The following is a 25,890-nucleotide window of genomic DNA, read 5'->3' as shown; positions in this document are numbered from 1 at the left end:
TTCCTTCCCTTCACGTTGCTGGTTTTTCATAGACTGACCCTGAGTAGTTCATAGACTTTATACACTGTTGCCCTGGGCATTAGATAAAAGGAAAGGGGGAGATTCTGGGATATTGTGCAGATGCATTCACATCTGCCATGTTGTACCCTCAGGATACTGCTAGTTCCCGTGAGAGATGGGACATTCTCAGGGTGCCTATTTCACCATGTTGTGCCCTAACAGCATTGTCTATTTCCCCGCGATATTTGGAGTGCTTTGGTCACTCCTCTCCCTTCACATTCTCACGAGAGTTATTATCCTATCCTGGATTGCTATGGTTACTCCTCCCCCTTTCCATTCTCGTGAAAGCTGCTCCTATAAAAGCCTTTCTTCTTTGGCACCTTGCTCTCTTGCTAGCGCTTCACTTTGGTGCTCAGACGCAGGAAAGGTTACTGCATGAGGTGGCCATTTTCGCTACCTCCATGTGGCCCAACCTGCTTCTTTAGCACCCAGCTCTGAGGTGCCAGTGCAAATAAAGATTTCTGTTCCCTCTTCGCTCTGTACCTCCTCTCTCTCTTCTCCATGGCCCACAACAACACTCTGTGGAGAACAGTCTGGAAAACTCTCAGAAGGCTAGACATGGACCTTCCATATGATCCAGTAATTCTTCTCCTAGGGTTATACCCCAAGGACTCCATAACACCCAACCAAAAAGAGGTGTGTACTCCTATGTTCATAGCAGCACAATTCATAATAGCTAAAACCTGGAAGCAACCCAGGTGCCCAACAACAGATGAGTGGCTGAGAAAGCTGTGGTATATATAAACAATGGAATACTATACAGCTATCAAGAACAATGAACCCACCTTCTCTGACCCATCTTGGACAGAGCTAGAAGGAATTTTGTTAAGTGAGCTAAGTCAGAAAGATAAAGATGAGCATGGAATGATCCCACTCATCAACAGAAGTTGAGAAAGAAGATCTGAAAGGGAAACTAAAAGCAGGATCTGACTAAATTGAAAATAGGGCATCAAAGTAAAAACCCTGTGGTGAGGGGTAGACATGCAGCTTCCTGGGCCAGTGGGGGTGGGGTGGGTGGGTGGGATGGGACATAGCCTTTTGGTGGTGGGAATGGTGTTTATGTACACTCCTAGTAAAGTGTAGTCATATAAATCACTAGTTAATTAATATGAGAGGGGGAAAATTAATTGTATGTCTCAAAGTTTTTAAAACACAGACTGAGTTTTTTTAATATATAGGCTGTGTATTTGATATGCGGACACTCTCAAAAGCCTAGACCAAGTAGATCAGAAGCAACCAATGACACATCTACATACAAGATACTGGGTACTATACAACAAACTCTAACAAAAGGACTTTTCAAAGTTAACCCAATTACCAAATAATGTGATGATAACAGTAGCTATCCATTGTCTTTTTGAATCCTAAGACAACAGAAACCTCACATCTCCACTATAGAGCCTATATTTCCCCCAATCCTGGAACCTTAGGATAGGGCCCACTTTGCCGCATGCCTCTTCCAATCCATATCTAATAATATTGCATCTGCAGATCGCAACCTCATCAACACAACGATTGCCACCTCAACATTCTTCAGCTCAGACTATGTCCAGAGACTTCAGGTTTGGAATGACAACCCTTCAGCTTCATTACTCAGGTGAGACCTTTCCTTTCATAGAATTCTCTAATTCCATCTCAGGTGGTTCACTTTCTAACAAAGTCTCAAAACCTAGATATAGACCAGGTTCTGTGAGAGAGAGCGTATGTTCACATGTATCCAGAAACTACTGCAAAATATATACCTGAAAGTAGAAGTACACTAGAGTTTGCAGTGAGTACCCTAACACTTCCTCTCCAGTATTCCAACCTTTGGGTCCATGATTGCTCAACAATTTGTTTGGCTTTGTATGTTAACTCTCTTTTCAGTCACCAGGTTCCAGATGGCTTCAGGATGCTGGCCAGGCTTCCCTGGACTGAAGACCCCACCAATGTGTCCTGGAGCTCCGCTTCCCCAGAGACCCACCCTACTAGGGAAAGAGAGAGGCAGACTGGGATAATGGACCGACCAGTCAACGCCCATGTTCAGCGGGGAAGCAATTACAGATGCCAGACCTTCTACGTTCTGCAACCCTCAAAGAGCTGGGGTCCATGCTCCCAGAGGGATATAGAATGGGAAAGCTATCAGGGGAGGGGGTGGGATATGGAGATTGGGTTGTGGGAACTGTGTGGAGGTGTACCCCTCCTACCCTATGGTTTTGTTAATTTATCCTTTCTTAAATAAAAAATAAATTTAAAAGAAAAAAAGAATTTTGGTTCATACTTCCAGTGAAATTAAAAAAGTAGAGAAGCTTCCAATGTAGTGGATGAGACATGGAACTCTGGTCCTGGTGACTGTATGGAATTATACACCTGTTGTTTTACAATTTTGTTAATCATTAGTAAATCACTGATCAAAAATAAATTAATTAAAAGAATGCTTTTCAGACACCTATCAAAGGAAGATAGGAGATTTCAACTATGTATCAACGGCACCACTGTTAATTCATTAACTCCCCACCCTCCAATAAAGATAAAAAAAATGGGTCAGGGGAGTCGGGCTGTAGTGCAGCGGGTTAAGCGCAGGTGGCGCAAAGCACAAGGACCGGCATAAGGATCCCGGTTCGAACCCCGGCTCCCCACCTGCAGGGGAGTCACTTCACAGGCGGTGAAGCAGGTCTGCATGTGTCTATCTTTCTCTCCTCCTCTCTGTCTTCCCCTCCTCTCTCCATTTCTCTCTGTGCTATCCAACAATGATGACAACAACAATAATAACTACAACAATAAAACAACAAGGGCAACAAAAGGGAATAAATAAATAAAATAAAATAAATGGTTCAGGCAGTGGCACACCTGATTAAGCACATACATTACAGTATGCAAATACTCAGGTTGAAGCCCTCACTCTTCACCTGCAAGGTATGAAGAAATGTTCCCAGGTGGCTCTATGTCTCTCTCCCTCTCTTCTTAATTTCTATCTCTATTCAATAATTTATAAATAAAATATTTTTAAAATAAAGGAAAAAGACTACCTTCACCCTCCATTATTCCCTCAGTAACTCCAGTGTTTGTGGAGTGGCTAAGCCTGAACACTACAGATGCACTAGAACTTCAGTTGTCATATAAAGTGTTTCCAATGTGTCTGTTTCACTATCCTCCCCTTTTTTTTAACAGTTATTAGAGATATATTGAATGTTTCCTTGCCAACCCCTGATTTTTTTCTTTATAGTTCCTAAATATCACCTTCAATAAAGCCAGTTTTTAGTTTATCTACTTTACACTTGTGTCCCAGAGGACCCACTATAGCATATTAACTCTACCAATAAAATAAGTCTTGCACAAAGAGAAGACAAAAAAGTACTAACAAATGTATGTAATATCAAAGGTGAATTATAGCCAGACTATTTCAAGGTTAATTTACTGAGTACCTCCCAAATGGTGGTTATGCCACTATCATAGAGATGCACACAGTTGTGGATGAGATGTAGTCACTATGTTTGAGAAACATAGATCATGGCACAACCATTAAAGTACACAAATTACCATGAATAAAGACCCCAGTTCAAGAACCCAGTTCCCACCTGCAGGGTGAAGCTTCACCAGCAGTGGAGCAGGTTGTGGGGCTCTTTTCTCTCTCTCTCTTATGCTGTCTCCCTTCTCACCCTATGTCTCTATTATAATTTTTAGAAAGTTAAAAAAAAAGTGTTCACCAAGAGTGATGGACTTTATAAGAACAAAAACTGGCTCAGCTCAGAAGGCTAAACACCTTCTCTTCTGTTTGTTTCTCTGAATCTTCGAAAGGACATTGAAGTAGAAATTGTGATCAGCCCTTTTCTGGTGTGAATACTGATTTTCAAAGACTTCCATCAAAGACACCCCCCCAGGGGTAAATCAGCAGAGCTGGGGTTGAGCTCTGGAACTTTCTCTCTCATTTACTAATCATAGAGGCAGAGAGAAAGAGACACTGACTAGAGCATTGCTTGGCTTTGGCTTATGGTAGTACAGGGAATTGAACCTCAGACACCTTGGCATCACAAGTATGGAAGTCTTTTAAATAACCATTATAATGTCTTCCCTGCCTGGTTGTGGATTCCTTGTGTAGGCACCAAATTACAGTGATAAACCTATTGGCAAAAAAGAAAAAAAAAAGAAAAAGAAAATCCATAATGAAGATAAATACATTCCAACTCTTGATAACCCCATTCATATAGAATTAAGGACACATCTTAACAGAAATAGATCAACATGAGTTGGAAGGGGAAATCTTATAACATTTGGAACACTCTAGGAGTATTTTTTAAATTTTTATTATCTCTATGTATTGGATAGAGACAGCCAGAAATTGAGAGGGAAAGGTGTGACAGAAAGGGAAAGAGACACCTGCAGCCCTGCTTCACCACTCATGAAGCTTTCGCCTTCCAGGTGGGAACTGGGGGCTTGAACCCAAGTCCTTGTGCACTGTATTGTGTGTGCTTAGCTAGGTGCTCTACCACCCAACCCTAGGAGTATTTTCCAGTGAAAGCTTTTAGTTTTTTGTTTGTTTGTTTGTTTTGCACTGAACACTTGGCTACATAGAAATAACAAGTTGAATTGCACATGATCTCTCATATGCCTTTTTTTTTTTTTTTTTACTACGCAGTGTGCATTTCCTCTGCCCAGACTGTGCTAGGGTGTTGGAAACCACCATGATAAATATGGTACAACAAACATATATTATGTCTGAATTTTATTCATATAAGGTGGTACCTCAGGGTATGTAAGATAATATATTAGAAATCATGTTACTTAAAAGAATATATGTTGAAAAGCCATAGGCCTACACTTTCTTTTTATTTTGTCTCATTTTATTTTCCTTTATTTGGCAGATTAATAATTTATAATTGACGTTAAAATACAGTAGTCGGTACATGTAGAAGATTTCTCAGTTTTCCACATAACAATTTTAACTCCTCACCTAATTCCAGGACCTGAAGAAACCCCACACTTTAAGCTGTCACATAACACTATACTATGGTTTGAACCTGTGTCCTATGAGGCCTAAGGCATGCAAGTCTTGTTCTCCATCAGTTAAAATTACCAGTCTAGCACTGATCTATATCTCTTTGTGTTACTTTTTCAGTGTGTACTGAGCTTTTAGTGCCACATCAGTGAAGTCTTAACTTAGTCTAACAACTACTTTTTAAATATATTTATTTATTGATTATTGGATAGAAATGGTGAGGGAAGATAGCTAATGGTTATACAAAGAGACTCTCATGCCCAAGACACCGAAACTCCAGGTTCAATCCCCTGTATCACCTTTAAACTAGAGTTGAACAGTGCTCTTGTAAAAAAAAAAATAATAATAAAGGGGGGGGGAGTGCAAAACTGAGAGGGGAGGGTGAAGTAGAGAAGAAGAGAGTCAGAGAGAGACAGCTGGCTTCACCACTTGTGGACCTTTTCCCCTTCAGGTGTGGACCAGGGGCTTGAACCTGTGTCTAAGTGCAGATCTTGTGTGGGTCCTTGCACTTTAAACTATGTGTGCATAACTGTGTGTGCCACTGCCTGACACCTTTGCATTTTTTTCTTTTGTCCTCTTCTGTTCTAACCATATTTAATTTGCCAGTTGAATATTTTCAATATATCTATTTAACCTATTAAATAATAGACATTAATATTTCCAGAGTTATTTCTGTTTTAATGTTTGTAATTTTTGTTATCTTTATCCATTGGATAGAAACAGGCAGAAATCAAGTGAGGGGGAGAGAGAGACAGAGACAAACCTGAAACACTGCTTTACCACTCTCAAAGCTTTCCTCCTGCGGGGGAGAACTGGGGGCCTAGAACACAGGCCCTTGTGCACTGCAACGTATATGCCCAGTCAGGTGCACTATCACCTGGCCAATTTTCCCTACAGTTTATATTGTTGGTTTCCCAGTTATTAATTTTACTTAATAACCATTCAATTTACATTCTTAAAAACAACTACATTTTTGATGCTATGGATTTTAAATTGTATTTATTTATTTATTATTGCATAGAGATAAAGACATTGAAAGGGAATGAGGATATAGGGAGACAGAGAGACACCTGAAGCTCCTGAAGCTTACCCCTGCAACTGGGGACCAGGGCTTGAACCCAGGTCCTTGTGCACTGTAATGTGTGTGCTTAACCAGATGTGCAACTGGCTATTCCCAAAAAAGTCACTAAGCTTTTTTGAAATCATTGCTACTCTGCAATTTAGCCAATTAACAACTGCTTATTTCTGCAGATAAATCATCAAACTTGTTTTTCTTTTTCTTAATCACTCAAGGACTTTAAAAGATAAACACTTAAAAGTCAACATGAGGGGGGTTCCTGGAAGATGGCAGACTGAGAAGCTGCTAGTGGCTGAGCTCTGACCACATCTCCTGGAAAGGGTAGGATTTTCTGCCTTTAGTAGGCCAGCAAATAAGGGGTCCTAGCGGTGACACAAAGGAGGTGACTATAACTTAATTTGGGTTAAGAACTAGAGTAGGAAAAAAGGGGAAAATTTTTTTTTCTTCCTTTTAATTTCTAAGCATACCTCCTTCCCCGCCCCCCTGCCCCCATAAGCAGTCCCTGGGGACCAGCTCCTAGCAGGATGCCCTGCTAGGAGCTCCTTTTCTTTAACAAATTCCTGTCCCACCAGGGAGTATCATTAATTCTAAGTATATACCCTTCTGAAACCTCTGGCCTTTTTTCTTTCTAACTAGCCAACCCCCCCACCTCACCCCGCATAGCTAATTAAATAATTAAAAATAAATACATTAAAAGAAAAAAACCTTTCCTTTCACTGCCCTTTTATGACTGTTCTTTTTCTTATCTTTTTCTTTTCTCTCTCTCTCTCTCTCTCTCTCTCTTTCTTTCTTTTTTTTTCTTTTACTCATTCTTGTCATCCTTTCCTCCTTAATCCTACAGCTTCCAAAGTCATAGCCCCCAGCCCCCACACCACCAAACAGTGTGCTTTTTTGAATTCACTGATACACATTTGGGAATTTCATTTCATTGCTCTTTAATTACAGCTCTTTTTCTTATCTTTTCCTTTTCTCTCTCTTGCCTTTTTTTTTTTTTATCTTGTCATACACTTCTTCCTTCTTTGCCTTTCTGCATTTGTGAATAATTTGGGGGAAGAAATCTGACTCAGAGTGGAATCTCTATGTGTGTATCTCTGCTCTAGTTCCCTTTCCCCTCTTGTTACCCCTAGAATATACAGTGGATAGTAGATTTGCATAACTGTGTATTCTTGCTATCCTTTCTTTCTTTTCTCTTTCTTCTAAACTGGGATTTGGTTACCATTTATTCACAGACCAGAGAAATTGTTTGGCTAACTGGTAACGATTAAACTGCTTCAATACTTGCTTCAGTTGCTACTGTAATTCCTGAGGTTGGTGAGTGCAATTGTCATAAAGGTAATTAGTACAGTGTTACTTGTACTCAAGAAACAACAACTGAGGAACAACAGAGCATAAAAAAAAGAAACACATAAATCAAAAAAATGGGTAGATCAAAAACAAACTGCTACTCCAATGAATGAAGAGCCCAGAAGAAACTACAAATCAGCGAGAAGTAACCATAGATAAGAAAAGTATGCAAGCAATAATAAACTTATTAATCACAGAAATGAAAACAACATTGGAGGAAAGGAATTACAGTATTAGGGAAACAACAGTTGAGACCCCCAAGGAAAATACTGATTATCTTGAGGCCATTAGAGAACTGAAATCTGAAATAGCTGTAACGAAGAAAGAAGCTGAGGCAAGGGAAAGCAGACTAACAGAAGCAGAAAACAGAATTAGTCAGACAGAGGATGAGTTACAGAAAATGAAGAAAGAGTTGAAAGATCTTAAAAAGAGATTGAGAGACACTGAAAACAACAACAGAGACATATGGGATGATCTCAAAAGAAGTAACATTCATATAATTGGCCTGCAAGAGGAAGAAAGAGAGGAAGGGGAAGCAAACATTGTAGAGGAAATAATACAAGAAAACTTCCCAGACCTGAATAACAGAAAGGACATCAAGATTCAAGAGGATCAGAGAGTACCAAACAGAATCAACTCAGACCTGAAGACACCAAGACACATCATAGTCATAATGAGAAGAAGTAAGGATCCTAAAGGCTGCAAGAGAAAAACAAAAAGTCACATACAAGGGAAAACCCATAATTATCTGCAGACTCCTCCACTCAAACTCTAAAAGCCAGAAGAGAATGGCAAGGTATCCATCGAGCCCTGAATGAAAAAGGGCTTCAACCAAGGATAATATATCCTGCTAGACTTTCATTCAAACTAGATGGAGGGATCAAAACCTTCTTAGACAAACAACAGTTAAAGGAGGCAACCATCACCAAGCCGGCCCTGAAAGAGGTTCTAAAAGACCTCTTATAAACAAGAACATCACTATAATACTTGCAATATATCAGAGCAAACAAATTTTTTTTGAACAATGGCACTATAATACATTAAATCCATAATATCAATAAACATCAATGGCTTAAACTCACCCATCAAAAGGCACAGGGTGGGGGATGGGTCAGAAAACATAACCCAACCATATGCTGCTTGCAAGAATCCCATCTGTCACAACAAGATAAACACAGACCTAAAGTGAAAGGATGGAAAACTATCATACAGGCTAATGGACCACAAAAAAAGGGCAGGAACAGCCATTCTCATCTCAGACACGATAGATTTTAAATTAAATAAAGTAATAAAAGATAGGTAAAGACATTACATAATGATTAGAGGATCAATCAGCCAAGAAGACTTAACAATTATTAACATCTGTGCACCCAATGAGGGACCATCTAAATACGTCAAACACTTACTGAAAGAATTTCAAACATACATCAATAGTAATACAATAATAGTGGGAGACTTCAATACCCCACTCTCAAACTTAGACAGATCAACAAATCAGAGAACCAATAAAGATACAAGAGAATTGAATGAAGAGATTGACAGAGTAGACCTCTTGGACATTTTCAGACTCCTTCACCCCAAAAAACTGGAATATACCTTCTTTTCAAATCCGCATAACACATACTCAAAGATAGACCACATGTTAGGCCACAAAGACAGCATCAATAAATTCAAGAGCATTGAAATAATCCCAAGTATCTTCTCAGACCACAGTGGAGTAAAACTAACATTTAACAACAAACAGACAATTATTAGAAGTCACAGAATTTGGAAACTAAACAACATACTGCTTAAAAACCACTGGGTCAGAGACTCACTCAAGCAGGAAATTCAAATGTTCCTGGAAACTAATGAAAATGAAGACACAACCTATCAAAATATTTGGGACTCAGCTAAAGCAGTATTGAGAGGGAAACTTATAGCCATACAATCACATTAAACATCAAGAAGAAGCTCAAATGAACGACCTTACTGCACACCTCAAGGACTTAGAAGAAGAGGAACAAAGGAACCCTAAAGCAACCAGAAGGACAGAAATCACTAAAGTTAGAGCAGATATAAACAACATCGAAAATAAAGGAACCATACAAAAGATCAATGAAGCCAAATGTTGGTTCTTTGAAAGATTAAACAAAATTGACAAACCCCTAGCCAGACTCACCAAACAAAAAAGAGAGAAGACTCAAATTAATAGAATTTTAAATGATGGGTGAGTGCGGGAAGATGGCGGACTGAGAAGCTGCTAACAGCGAGTGCTCCGATCGCATCGTCGGCAACGAAGTATGACTCAGAGTGGACTCTCTATGTGTGTATCTCTGCTCTAGCTCCCTTTCCCCTCTTGTTACACCTAGAATATAAACTGGATAGTAGATTTGCATAACTGTCTATTCTTGCTATCCTCTCTTTCTTTTCTCTTTCTTCACTGGGATTTGGTTACTATTTTTTCATGGACTGGAGAAATTGTTTGGCTAACTGGTAACGATTAAACTACTTCAATACTTACTTCAGTTGCTACTGTAATTCCGGAGGTTGGTGAGTGCAATTGTCGTAAAGGTATTTAGTACAGTGTTACTTGTACTCAAGACACAACAACTGAGGAACAACAGAGCATAAAAAAAGAGAAACACAAAAATAAAAAAATGGGTAGATTAAAAACAAATAAAACTGCTACTACAATGAATGAAGACAAGAGCCCAGAAGAAACCACAAATCAGTCAGAAGTAACCATAGATAAGAAAAGTATGCAAGCAATAATAAACTTATTAATCACAGAAATGAAAACAACACTAGAGGAAAGGAATGGCAGTATTAGGGAAACAACAGTTGAGACCCCCAAGGAAAATACTGATTATCTTGAGGCAATTAGAGAACTGAAAGCTGAAATAGCTGTAATGAAGAAAGAAGCTGAGGCAAGGGAAAGCAGATTAACAGAAGCAGAAAACAGAATTAGTCAGACAGAGGATGAGTTAGAGAAAACTAAGAAAGAGGTGAAAGAGCTTAAGAAGAGATTGAGAGATACTGAAAACAACAACAGAGACATATGGGATGACCTCAAAAGAAGTAACATTCGTATAATTGGCCTGCCAGAGGAAGAAAGAAAGGAAGGGGAAGCAAACATTGTAGAGGAAATAATAGAAGAAAACTTCCCAGACCTGAATAACAGAAAGGATATCAAGGTTCAAGAGGCCCAGAGAGTACCAAACAGAATCAACCCAGACCTGAAGACACCAAAACACATCATAGTCACAATGAGAAGAAGTAAGGATAAAGAAAGGATCCTAAAGGCTGCTAGAGAGAAACAAAAAGTCACATAGAAGGGAAAACCCATAAGACTATCTGCAGATTTCTCCACTCAAACTGTAAAAGCCAGAAGGGAGTGGCAAGATATCTATCGAACCCTGAATGAAAAAGTGTTTCACCAAGGATAATATATCCTGCTAGACTTTCATTCAAGCTAGATGGAGGGATCAAAGCCTTCTTAGACAAACAACAGTTAAAGTAGGCAACCATCACCAAGCTGGCCCTGAAAGAGGTACTAAAAGACCTCTTATAAACAAGAACATCACTATAATACTTGCAATATATCAGAGCAAACAAACTGTTTTTTAGAACAATGGCACTACAATACATTAAATGCATAATATCAATAAATGTCAATGGCTTAAACTCACCCATCAAAAGGCACAGGGTGTGGAGATGGATCAGAAAACATAACCCAACCATATGCTGCTTGCAAGAATCCCATCCGTCACAACAAGATAAACACAGACTTAAAGTGAAAGGATGGAAAACTATCATACAGGCTAACGGTCCACAAAAAAGGGCAGGAACAGCAATTCTCATCTCAGACACGATAGATTTTAAATTAAATAAAGTAATAAAAGATAGGCAAGGAATTACATAATGATTAGAGGATCAATCAGCCAAGAAGACTTAACAATTATTAACATCTATGCACCCAACGAGGGACCATCTAAATACATTAAGCATCAACTGAAAGAATTTCAAAAATACATCAATAGCAATACAATAATAGTGGGAGACTTCAATACCCCACTCTCACACTTAGATCTACAAACCCAGAAAACCAATAAAGATACAAGAGAATTGAATGAAGAGATTGACAGACTAGACCTCTTGGACATTTTCAGACTCCTCCAACCCAAAAAACTGGAATACATCTTCTTTTCAAATCCACATAACACATACTCAAGGATAGACCACATGTTAGGCCACAAAGACAGCATCAATTAATTCAGGAGCATTTAAAACATCCCAAGTATCTTCTCAGACCACAGTGGAGTAAAAATAACATTTAACAACAAACGGAAAATTATTAAAAGACATAGAATTTGGAAACTAAACAACATGCTCCTTAAGAACCACTGGGTCAGAGACTCACTCAAACAGGAAATTCAAATGTTCCTGGAAACTAATGAAAATGAAGACAAAACCTATCAAAATATTTGGGACACAGCTAAAGCAGTACTGAGGGAAAATTATAGCCATACAAACACATATTAAACACCAAGAAGAAGCTCAAATGAACGACCTTACTGCACACCTCAAGGACTTAGAGGAAGAGAAACAAAGGAACCCTAAAGCAACCAGAAGGACAGAAATCACTAAAGTTAGAGCACAAATAAACAACATCAAAAATAAAAGAACCATACAAAAGATCAATGAAGCCAAATGTTGGTTCTTTGAAAGACTAAACAAAATTGACAAACCCCTAGCCTGACTCACCAAACAAAAAAGAGAGAAGACTCAAATTAATAGAATTATAAACGATGCAGGAGATATCACAACTGACACCACAGAAATCCAGAGAATCCTGAAAAACTTCTATCTATATGCCACCAAGCTAGAGAATCTGGAAGAAATGGAACAATTCCTAGAAACCTATGCACTTCCAAAACTGAACCAAGAAGAATGACAAAATCTAAATGCAACAATCACAGACAAAGAAATTGAAACCGTTTTTAAGAATCTCCCCAACAACAAAAGTCCTGGACCGTATTGCTTCACAAACGAATTCTACAAAACTTTCAGGAAACAGTTAGTACCCATACTTCCTAAGCTTTTCCATAAGATTGAAGAAACAGGAATACTTCCTTCCACCTTCTATGAAGTCAACATCACCCTGATACCAAAAGCTCATAGGGACAGAACAAAAAACAAAAACTACAGACCAATATATCTGATGAATATAGATGCCAAAATATTAAACAAGATCTTGGCCAACTGGATACAGCAACATATAAAAAAGATTGTTCATCATGACCAAGTGGGATTCATCCCAGGAATGCAAGGCTGGTTCAACATCCGTAAGTCAATCAATGTCATTCACCACATCAATAAAAGCAAAGCCAAAAACCACATGATTATCTCAATAGATGCAGAGAAAGCCTTTTACAAAATCCGACACCCATTCATGCTCAAAACTCTACAAAAAATGGGAATAGATGGGAAATTCCTCAAGAGAGTGGAGTCTATATATAGCAAACCTACAGCCAACATCATACTCAATGGACAGATGCTGAAAGCATTCCCCCTCAGAGTGGGGACTTGACAGGGCTGTCCACTGTCACCATTACTCTTCAACATAGTATTGGAAGTTCTTGCCATAGGAATCAGGCAAGATAAAGAAATTAAAGGAATACAGGGAAGAAGTCAAGCTCTCACTATTTGCAGATGATATGATAGTATACATAGAAAGACCTAAAGAATCCAGCAGAAAATTAATGGAAGTTATTAGGCAATATAGCAACGTATCAGGCTACAAAACCAATGTACAAAAATCAGTGGCATTTCTTTATGCAAACACTAAATCTGGAGAAGACATCCGGAAATCACTCCCATTCACTGTTTCAGCAAAATCAATAAAATACCCATGAATAAAGTTGACCAAAGAAGTGAAAGCCTTGTATGCTGAAAACTATGAGTCTCTACTCAAGGAAATAGAAACTGATACCCAGGAATGGAAAGATATCCCATGCTCATGGATTGTAAGAATAAATATCATCAAAATGAATATTCTTCCCGGAGCCATATACAAATTTAATGCAATACCCATCAAAGTTCCACCAAGCTTCTTTAAAAGAACAGAACAAACACTACAATCATTTATGTGGAACCTGAAAACACCTAGAATTGCCAAAACCATCTTGAGGAAAAGAAACAGAAATGGAGGCATCACACTCCCAGACCTTAAACTATATTATAAAGCCATCATCATCAAAACAGCATGGTACTGGAACAAAAATAGGGACACAGACCAATGGGACAGAATTGAAAGCCCAGAAATAAATCCCCACACCTATGGACATCTAATCTTTGATAAGGGGCCCAAAGGTTAAATGGAAGAAGGAGGCTCTCTTCAATAAACGGTGCTGGGAAAACTGGGTTGAAACATGCAGAAGAATGAAATTGAACCACTTTATCTCACCAGAAACAAAAATCAACTCCAAATGGATCAAAGACCTAGATGTCAGACCAGAAACAATCAAATACTTAGAGGAAAACATTGGTAAAACACTTTCCCACATACACTTCAAGCACATCTTTGATGAATCAAACCCAATTGCAAGGAAGACTAAAGGAGAAACAAACCAATGGGACTACATCAAATTGAAAAGCTACTGCACATCCAAAGAAACTATTAATAAACAAAACACCCCTCACAGAATGGAAGAAGATCTTCACATGCCAGACATCAGACAAGAAACCAATCACCAAAATATATAAAGAGCTCGGCAAACTTAGCACCAAGAAAGCAAATGACCCCATCCAAAAATGGTTAGAGGATATGGACAGAACATTCACTCCAGAAGAGATATAAAAGGCTAACAAACATATGAACAACTGCTCTAGGTCACTGATTGTCAGAGAAATGCAAATTAAGACAACATTGAGATACCTCACTCCTGTAAGAGTGGTGTACATCAAAAAGGACAGCAGCAACAAATGCTGGAGAGGCTGTGAGGATAGAGGAACACTTTTGCATTGCTGGTGGGAATCTAAATTGGTCCAGCCTCTGTGGAGAGCAGTCTGGAAAACTCTCAGAAGGCTAGACATGGACCTTCCATATGATCCAGTAATTCCTCTCCTGGGGTTATACCCCAAGGACTCCATAACACCCAACCAAAAAGAGGTGTGTACTCCTATGTTCATAGCAGCACAATTCATAATAGCTAAAACCTGGAAGCAACGCAGGTGCCCAACAACAAATTAGTGGCTGCGAAAGCTGTGGTATATATACACAATGGAATATTATGCAGCTATCAAGAACAATGAACCCACCTTCTCTGACCCATCTTGGACAGAGCTAGAAGGAATTTTGTTTAATGAGCTAAGTCAGAAAGAGAAAGATGAGTATGGGATAATCCCATTCATAAACAGAAGTTGAAAAGAAGATCTGAAAGGGAAATTCAAAGCAGGATCTGACTAAAATTGAAAATAAGGCACCAAAGTAAAAGCTCTGTTGTGAGGGGTAGACATGCAGCTTCCTGGGCTAGTGTGGTGTAGTAGTGGATGGGAGGGATGGGTCACAGTCTTTTGGTGGTGGGAATGGTGTTTATGTATACTTCTAGCAAAATATAGACATATAAATCCCTAGTTAATTAATATGAGAGGGGGAAAATCGATTGTATGTCTCAAAGTTTCTCAAAACACAAACTGAATCTTTTTAATATATAGGCTGTGTATTTGATATGTGGACTCTCTCAAAAGCCTAGACCAAGTAGATTAGAAGCATCCAATAGCACAGCTATATACAAGATACTGGGTACTGTACAGCAAACCATAACAAAAGGACTTTTCAAAGTTAACCCAATAAACAAATAATGTGATGATAACATTAACTATCAATTGTCTTTTTGAACCCTAGACAGCGGGAACCTCACATCTCCACTATAGAGCCCCTACTTCCCCCAGTCCTGGAACCCTTGGATAGCGCCCACTTTCCCATATGCCTCTCCCAATCCATATCAATAATATTGCATCCGCCGATCACAACCTAACCAACGCAATGATTGCCACCTCAACATGCTTCACCTCAGACTGTGTCCAGAGACTTCACGTTTGGAGTGACAACCCTTCAGCTTCATTACTTGGGTGAGACCTTTCCTTTTATAGTACACTCTAATTTCATCTCAGGTGGTTCACTTTCTAACAAAGTCCCAAAACCTAGATATACACCAGTTTCTGTGAGAGAGAGCTTATGTTCACATGTATCCATAAACTGCTGCAAAATATATACCTGAAAGCAGAAGTACACTAGAGTTTGCAGTGAGTACCTCCCTAACACTTCCTCTCCACTATTCCAAGCTTTGGGTGCATGATTGCTCAACAATTTGTTTGGCTTTGTATGTTAACTCTCTTTTCAATCACCAGGTTCCAGATGTCAACAGGATGCCGGCCAGGCTTCCCTGGACTGAAGACCCCACCAATGTGTCCTGGAGCTCAGCTTCCCCAGAGACAGACCCTACTAGGGAAAGAGAGAGGCAGACTGGGATAATGGACCGACCAGTCAACGCCCATGTTCAGCGGGGAAGCAATTACAGATGCCAGACCTTCTACGTTCTGCAACCCTCAATGACCCTGGGTCCATGCTCCCAGAGGGATAGAGAATGGGAAAGATATCAGGGGAGGGGGTGGGATATGGAGATTGGGTGGTAGAAATTGTGTGGAGTTGTACCCCTCCTACCCTATGGTTTTGTTAATTAATCCTTTCTTAAATAAAAAAAAATGTCAACATGAAAATATGTGACTATAATACATATGTGAAAAAATGCATTTAATATATTCTGATATGAATATTAAAATTAAGACCAGCTAGATACTTCACCTGTGAGTGTTTCTGCTTTGTCATGTACTTGACCCAGGCTCTCTTCTGGCCATCAGCACACTGGAGTTAGCATTAATGCTGTGGTCTCTCTCTTTCTTTTAATCTCCTTCTTTTTAAATATTTATTGTCTTTATTTATTAGATAGAGACAATCAGAAATCAAGAGACAAGGGTGATAGAGAGGAAGAGAGACAGAGACACCTGCAACACTGCTTCACCACTTGCTAAGCTTTTGGTCTGCAGGAAAGCATGGGACTTGAACCCAGGTCCTTGCATAGTAACATGTGCTCTCAACCAGGTGCACCACCACCCGGCCCCCTTTCTTTCTATCTGTGTGTGTGTGTGTGTGTGTGTGTGTGTGTGTGTGTGTGTGTGTGTGTGTGTCTTTCTCTGTCTGAAAAAGGAGACTCAGAGTAGTGTAGACTCAATAGCACTAAAATAATAAAACAAATATGTGTTGATATTCATTCTCACTTTTATTCTACTAATTCAGTCCTATCAACCATAATTTCCAATGTTGATGTTTCTCATCCATGCCCTAAACAGTAAGCAGCCCCATTTCTACAGCTAGTTTGTTTATTTGTTTGTTTGCTTCTAGGGTTATGTTGGGGCTCTTTGCCTGCACTACAGAATCCAGGGCTCCTAGATGCCACTTCCCCCATTTTGTTGTTGTTGTTGCCTTTGTTGTTAGAACAGATAGAAATTGAGAGAGGAGGGGAAGACAGAGGGATAGAGAAAGATAGACACTTGCAGATCTGCTTCACTGCTAGGGAAGTGATCCACCTTCCCCCTGCTGATGGAGAGCCAGGGACTTGAACTGTTAGCCTTGCGCCCTATCCCTGTGCCTTGCACCAGGTGCACCCAGCCTGCTACATTACCGCCCAGCTCCCTATAATTTCATTACTTAAGAGAACAGTAACAAATATGGCCTTATGCTAACTGATTTTCAGCCTTCTATTTGTTCTAATTCTGGTCTAAGTCCATACAGCCCTGAGCACCATTTTAAAATTGACTATTAGTCAAGCAGGAACTTTGTTAGCTGCTCTGACAGCTCAACTCATTCTGCATATTGTTGCTCCATAGAGGTATGACAACCAATAAGATTTATGCCTAATGTATTTAATTGAATTGTTCTTTTTTTTAAAAAAGGGACTTACATATAAGTGTCACAGTATCTTCTCTGTCAGCTCTTGCTTTCATTTAATGCTAAATGATTAAGATAGGAACAAGATTAGCCTTTCATTTATAGAACTAAGTGGATCAATTGCTGGTGCTAGTGGACACTTTCACATAAGAGTGTTAAGAAAGGACTATTAACAATTCTTCTTCTAGCGTTTGCCCTTCTTCCGTAGCCAGTCAACAGGTCAGGTTAAAAGCTGTCAGGAGCTGCTTGTTGCTGGCTTTGAAAGTGACTGGGATCCATGTGGATTCAGTCAGCTAGGAAGGATCGTCAGTTTCCCCAATGAATGGGTACTCACGGGATGCACCACGAGAAGGTCGTTCCAATGCATCCCACTATTAATGAGAACTTTCATTAAATGGGTAAATGCATTTATTATAATGACAGAATATGGAAATAAAAGAACCAGTGACTTTTTAACATTTTTAACTTTTAGATTTATCTAACCTGTAACTGCTTTCAGATTATTTGAAATGTTTTGAATCTTGAAATAATTAACATACAATTAACAGGAGGTGTTTTATTTGATCTAATGTAACTGGATTTATATTATGCTTTACAGTATATTCTTTATAATGCAAAGCAGCGACAATCCAAATTGTATACATGACTTCCAGTCTGAGACTTTCTATTGACACAAAAGAAATTGTGATGTAAAAGTAACTGTTTGGACAGTAGTGCACTGAGTAAAGTTGCTCATGTTAACAGCATGCAAGGACCTGTGTCCATGCACCTGCTCCTTTCCCTCTTAATTTCTACCATTATACAAAATTATTTTAAATATATATATATAGATAGATAGATAGATAGATAGATAAAAGTAAACTGCTTAGAATGAGAGATTTTAGTGACACTTTCTACCTTTGACAGCCTATAAAAATGGCATGGCATTGGATGCATGAGTAAGAGTGTCACTTTATGAGGACTCAGAGAATAACTCATTTGAATATTGCACTTGCTTCTCCATGCATGTGACCCACATTTGACTCCAGCCCTCACCACAGTGGAGGGAGCTTCCCCTTCATTCTCTTTCAATCTGAAAAAAATCGAACCGGGGTGGGGGTAGGGAGAATGCCATATTATAACATCATACTAGTCATTGATTACAAATGGACACATGTATACACTCAGCTCCAAACTAGAGACAATTATTCAACTTTTCTTGGTTTCTTATATGTATTTGCATAGATATGTATAATATATAAACATATATTTTAGTGTAAATAAGTCAATGACTCACAGGAAGAAAAATCCAATCAATATGATATAAAAGAATGATTCTTCTTCTTTTATTTTTTTCCTCCAGTGTTATCACTGGGATTTGGTGCCAGCACTACAAATCCACTACTCCTGGTAGTCGTTTTTTTTTTTTTTTTCTCTCATTTTATTGAACAGGACAGAGAGAAGTTGAGAGAGGAGTGGGAGGTAGAGAATGAGAAAGAGAGACATCTGCAGACCTTGTTCACCGCTCTTGAAGTATCCCCCCCTTCAGGTGGGGAACCGGGAGCTCAAACCCACATCCTTGCACAGGTCCTTGAACTTCATACAGTCTGTGCTTTACCGGGTGAACATTCCAGGCCCTCAAAAGTAGTGATTCTTTCTGCAAGATCTGGGACGCAAACCAGAAACCAAAAGTACTATTCTGAGTCATGGATGTAAGTTATTATTATCAGTCTGCAGATGATTCTGCATGCTGGAAATCTCAGTAGGCTTGTAGCAAGAAGTCATGGAGTTACACATAAAGCCAGTACCAGGGAATGCTGAAGATTTAACTTAAATATACATTCAAGATATCATTTGCAATTCAGTTAGGAAAATGGATTTATCTCTGCTGGTAAAGTATATCAAAGAAGGTGAAATAGATGTCTGTGATTTAAGAAATGCAAAGGAGGCATAAGGTTTGATATGTATTCATACTGTGGAGTGATTTTCTATGGCCAATGATTGGTACTCACTCATGGTGTTCTAATGTCCCTGTGCTGATGGGCATTTCTGTCTCTCAATATGTGTTGAGCAATAAAAACAGGCTGTAAGCTTTGCCTCCATAGCTCAGGACTGCAGGCATCCAGGTCATTATGGCAGGAGTGATGCTCAGTAGGGAAAATGGTATATAAATAACTGATACATGAACAGACTGATTAATCCTTACTGGCCAATGACTATTTTTAGGATCATCCAGGCTTTGAAAGGATTTATGCTTCTGAGGAATTGAATATTTAAGAGTGTGTAGTTTAACTCCACTCTGACAGCATGCAGGAGGTTTTAGGGAATGATCACATTACAACAGTTCTGAAAATCAGAGCAAATTTTAATATGATTACACTCTACATTTTGATAATGATCCCTATGGAAATACACTACTGAATTTCCTCTACAGTCTCGAGAAAACTGAATAGTGCATTTGAATAAGCACAATACACTATTTCCTAGGTATAATATTGTGTTTTGGGCATGTCTTTTTAGTTTCATGTTAATTTATCATGCTCAAAGGTTTACTTTCACTGGGTCTACTTATTATTATTTTTTCAACTTTATTCTTTATTTATTTTTGCCTCCAGTATTATTGCTGGGGTTTAGTGTTAACACTACAAATCCACTCCACCTGGCAGCCTTTTTTTTCCTTTTCTTTTTTCCTTTTTTCCTAATTTTTATTAGGACAGAAAGAAATTGAAACAGGAGGAGGACACAGAGGAGAAAAATTGAGACAACTAGGGGATTAGGTGGTAGTACAGCTGGTTAAGCACACATGACACAAAGTGCAAGGACCTGTATAAAGGATCCTGGTTTGAGCCCTGGGCTCCCCACCTGGAGAGTTGCTTCACAGGCAGTGAGGCAGGTCTCAGGTGTCTATCTTTCTCTCCCCCTCTCAGTCTTCCCTTCCTCTCTTGATTTTTTTCTGACTTATCCAACAACAACATCAGCTATGACAACAATAACAATAATAACTATAACAAGCACAACAACAAGGGCAACCAAATGGGATAAAATGACCAGGAGCAGTGTATTTGAGTTGCAGGCACTGAGCCCCAGTGATAACCCTGGAGGCAAAAAAAAAAAAATAGAGACAACTGCAAACCTGCTTCACCACTCAAAAAGCACTACCCCTGCTGGTTGGGAGTGAGGGCTTGAACCCATGTCCTTGAGCTTCGTAATATGTGAGCTTAAAGAGGCGTGCCACTGGGTACACACACACCCCTCTCAATCTACATTTTACTCTCTCTGACGGGAGAGAGAAAGATACCTGTATTATTGTTACACTTCTTTTGAAGATTTCTTCCACAGATGAGGAAAAGTGGTTTGAAATTGGGTACTTGTATATGGTAACTAGTATGTGAAACCAGATGTACCACCACATGGACCCCTTCCCCAATTCCTCTCCACCATTTTCCTTCTTAAGTGTCATTTTCTTTCCAATGCACCACACCTGGCCGAGGTTTCATATTATGTTTCCCTTTGCTCTTCTCGTTTGTAAGTTCCATCTGTAAGTGAGCTCATCTTTTTGGCTTATCTCACGTAACAGGATACCTTATATTTCCATCCACTGTGAGGGAAAGGAAATGATTTATTCATTTTAACAGATGAGTAGTATTTCAATGTGTATATATACCACAACTTTGTCCTTTGCATGCGAGGTTTTTGTCTATTTTTTAAATTAGTGTAACACTGGTTGAAGAATGGTGGAGCAGTGTTGCAGTTGCCTCTTTTTCTTGGTATCTCCTCCATATGTGTCTCATACTACCATTCAAAAGGAAACAGAAAGGACAATTTCAAAATGAGTTTTGTAGACACAGTAACAGGGTGCAGATATTTTGTGGTGAGTTGTCACTCTGGCTCTGGGCACTCACTACTGAGCATAGGCACAATGAGTGATATTAACAGTGTAGTCACATTTATGAGTTCTAATTCTGAGACTTCAAACTCGCTTCACCGCTCATGAAGCACACGCCCTGCTAGTAGGGAGTGAGGGCTTGAACCTGGGTCCTTGAGCTTGGTAATATGTGAGCTTAACCAGGTGTGCCACTGGGTGCACACATCCCCCATCTCTATCTACTCATTTTCTTTCCAGGGAGATGCTGAATGGCATGACAGATATTTTGCATATAAGGAGAACACTGATCATATGTATTTTTTGTTCTCTCTCCTTCTTCTCCTTCCTTTTCCTTCTCCTCCTCTTCTTCTTCTCTCCTCCTCTTCCTTCTTCCACCTCCCTCTCCTCCTCCTTCTGCCCTCCTCCCTTTCCCTCCACCTCTCTTTTCCCCTCCTCCTTCTTCTTCTTTGTTATTACCACTAGGGTTGTAGCTGTGGCTCAACACCAGCGTTATGATCCATGGCTCCTGGCAGCCATTTTTTTCCATCTTTCGCCCTTTCTACTTTATTTTTAATTGACAGGACTGAGAGAAATTGAAGGGGAGATAGAAAAGAAGAGAGAAAGAGAGACATTTATTTTTTGCTGTTTATGATGAGTTTTGCAATATACACACACACATATATATATAATTTTTATTATCTTTATTTATGTATTGGTAGAGACAGCCAGAAAGTGAGAGGGAAGGGTGTGGTAGAGAGGGAGAGAGACAGAGAGACACCTGCACTCCTTCTCCACCATATATTGTTTTTTACCAGAGAACTACTGAGCACTGGCTTATTATGGTGCTGGGGATTGAACCTGGGACTTTGAATCCTCAGACATGAGAAGCTCTTTGCATAACATTCATGCGATCTACTCCCACCCAATTTAACTTTAATTACTGTCAATTTGTATCAGTTTCAAGAAGATGGTATTGAGAGCTCCATGTCTTCTTCTTGCCACCATATTTCTTTTCTTCTTTCTTTCTTTCTTTCTTTCTTTCTTTCTTTCTTTCTTTCTTTCTTTCTTTCTTTCTTTTTATTTAAGAAAGGATAAATTAACAAAACCATAGGGTAGGAGGGGTACAACTCCACACAATTCCCACCACCCAGTCTCCATATCCTACCCCCTCCCCTGATAGCTTTCGCACTCTCTATCCCTCTGGGAGCATGGACCCAGGGTCATTGTGGGTTGTAGAAGGTAGAAGGTCTGGCTTCTGTAATTGCTTCCCCACTGAACATGGACGTTAACTGGTCGGTCCATACTGCCAGTCTGCCTCTCTCTTTCCCTAGTAGGGTGAGTCTCTGGGGAAGCGGAGCTCCAGGACACATTGGTGGGGTCTTTAGTCTAGGGAAGCCTGGCCAGCATCCTGATGACATCTGGAACCTGGTGACTGAAAAGAGTGTTAACATACAAAGCCAAACAAATTGTTGAGCAATCATGGACCCAAAGCTTGGAATAGTGGAGAGGAAGTGTTAGGGGGATACTCACTGCCAACTCAAGTGTACTTCTGCTTTCAGGTATATATTTTGCAGTAGTTTATGGATACGTGTGAACATATGCTCTCTCTCACAGAAACTGGTGTATATCTAGGTTATGGGACTTTGTTAGAAAGTGAACCACCTGAGATGGAATTAGAGTATACTATGAAAGGAAAGGTCTCACCCAAGTAATGAAGCTGAAGAGTTGTCATTCCACACGTGAAGTCTCTGGACACAGTCTGAAGTGAAGCAAGCTGAGGTGGCAATCATTGTGTTGATTAGGTTGTGATTGGCAGATGCAATATTATTTGATATGGATTGAGAGAGGCATACGGGAAAGTGGGCCACCATATTTCTTAACTACTTTCAAGCTAAAGGACCTTATTGCCTTGGTTTTAAACTGCAATGTGTTTTTTTTTTAATTTAAGAAAATATTAATTAACAAAACCATAGGGTAGGAGGGGTACAATTCCACACAATTCCCACCATCTAATATCCATATCCCACCCTCTCCCCTGATAGTTTTCCCATTCTCTATCCCTCTGGGAGCATGGACCCAGGGTCATTGTGGGTTGCAGAAGGTAGAAAGTCTGGCTTCTGTAATTGCTTCCCCGCTGAACATGGACTTTGACTGGTCGGTCCATACTCCCAGTCTGCCTCTCTCTCTCCCCAGTAGGCTGGGTCTCTGGGGAAGCGGAGCTCCAGGACACATTGGTGGGGTCTTCAGTCCAGGGAAGCCTGGCCAGAATCCTGATGACATCTGGAACCTGGTGACTGAAAAGAGAGTTAACATACAAAGCCAAACAAATTGTTGAGCAATCATGGACCCAAAGCTTGGAATAGTGGAGAGGAAGTGTTAGGGGGATACTCACTGCAAACTCAAGTGTACTGCTTTCAGGTATATATTTTGCAGTAGTTTATGGATACGTGTGAACATATGCTCTCTCTCACAGAAACTGGTGTATATCTAGGTTTGGGGACTTTTTTAGAAAGCGAACCACCTGAGATGTTTTCTTTTTAACTTTTTGTTTATAAAAAGAAAACACTGACACAACCATAGGATAAGAGGGGTATGACTCTGCACAATTCCCACCACCAGAACTCTGTATCCTATCCAGTCCCCTGATAGCTTTCTTATTCTTTAACCCTCTGGGAACCCCAAGATCATCGTGGGACACAGAAGGATGAAGGTCTGGCTTCTGCAATTGCTTCCCCACTGAACATGGGCATTGACAGGTGGATCTGTACTCACAGCCTGTCTCTCTCTTTCCTAGTGGGGAAGGGCTCTGGGGAAGCAGAGCTCCAAGGCCCATAGGTGGGGTTGTCTGTCCAGGGAAGTCTGGTCGCAACCTGCTAGCATCTGGAACCTGGTGGCTGAAAAGAGAGTTAACATACAAAGCTAAACATATTGTTGGACCTAAAGGCTGGAATAGTGCAGATGAAGTGTTGGGGGGTCCTCCATTATGTAGGTAGCTAGTAGGCATATTTTAGTTATATTTCAAAAGGGCTGTAGCTATACTAGTGTTTTTTTTTTTTTTTTTGGTCTTCTGCTTGCTAGTGGGTATTTAATTCATCAAGCTCTACAACTGTGTGAGAAATTCCTTATTACTTATTTTTTTCTGTCTTAGAATTACTATCTGGAGCCTGAAATTCTACTTCTAAATTTATATCCAAAGAGCTTAAATAAGGAGCTCCCTGAAGCACTGTTAGGAATAGCTAAATTAGGAAGCAGAGAAGCAAATTGTTGACTGATGAATGTGTAAATTTATTATATATATCCATCTTACACATATATACATATACACACATACATGTATATTTACATCTAATGTAATTTTATTCATATACAAAACAAATGTAGTTCTGTTGCATCTTTGCTTCTTGAAAATATTACGCTCAGAAAATAAGCCATAGAAGTATAAATTTGTGTGATTTCAAACACAGGTTCTTGGAAAATAAAGAGAGTAAAGCAAAGTTACAGCATAGTGAGACATGACACTACAAAGCAGTGTGCAAACCTATTCAATCAATTCCCCCCTCTCATATTAATTAAATAGTGATTTATATGACTACAAATTGATAGGATTGTACATAAACACCATTCCCATAAAAAAAAAACAGTGTCCCATCTCCCACCCCCCATCCCCCTGCCCCATGAAGCTAGACATCCACTCTCACCCTCAACCTTAGAACCCAGGGTTTTTAATTTGGTGCCCTACTCCAAATTCAGTCAAAATCCTGCTTTGAGTTTACCTTTCTGTTCTTCTTTCTAAATTTCCTTTCTCTTCTCTTCTCTTCTCTTCTCTTCTCTTCTCTTCTCTTCTCTTCTCTTCTCTCTTTCTCTCCCTTCCCCTCCCTTCCCTTCCCTTCCCTTCCCTTCCTTCCCTTCCCTTCCCTTCCTTCCCTTCCCTTCCCTTCCCTTCCCTTCCCTTCCTTACCTTTCTCCTCCTCCCCTTCCATTCCCTTCCCTCTCCTTTCCCTTCCTTCCAATCCCTTCCCTTCCCTCCCCTTTCGCTTCCCTTCCCTCCCCTTTCCCTTCCCTTCCCTTCTCTTCTCTTCTCTTCTCTTCTCTTCTCTTCTCTTCTCTTCTCTTCTCTTCTCTTCTCTTCTCTTCCCTTCCCTTCCCTTCCCTTCCCTCCCCTCCCCTCCCCTCCCCTCCCCTCCCCTCCCCTCCCCTCCCCTCCTCTCCTCTCCTCTCCTCTCCTCTCCTCTCCTCTCCTCTTCTCTTCCCTTCCCTTCCCTTCCTTTCCCTTCCCTTATTTCTCCTTTCCCTTCCTTGCAATCCATTCTCTTCCCTTCCCTCCCTTTCCCTTCCTTCCAATCTTTTCCCCTCCCTCCCCTTCCCTTCCTCCCCTTTCAGTTCCCTTCCCTTCCAATCCCTTCCCTTCCCTCTCCTTTCCCTTTCCTTCCCTTCCCTTCCCCTTCCCCTTCCCCTTTCCCTTTCCCTTTCCCTTTCCCCTTCCCCTTCCCCTTCCCCTTCCCCTTCCCTTTCCCTTTCCCTTTCCCTTTCCCTTCCCCCTTCCCCTTCCTCCCTCCCCTCCCCTTCCCCTTCCTTCCCTTCCCTTCCCTTCCCTTCCA

Source organism: Erinaceus europaeus, chromosome 14 (assembly GCF_950295315.1).
Source record: "Erinaceus europaeus chromosome 14, mEriEur2.1, whole genome shotgun sequence".
Taxonomy (NCBI): domain Eukaryota; kingdom Metazoa; phylum Chordata; class Mammalia; order Eulipotyphla; family Erinaceidae; genus Erinaceus; species Erinaceus europaeus.
Note: the sequence above shows the minus strand (reverse complement) of the source record.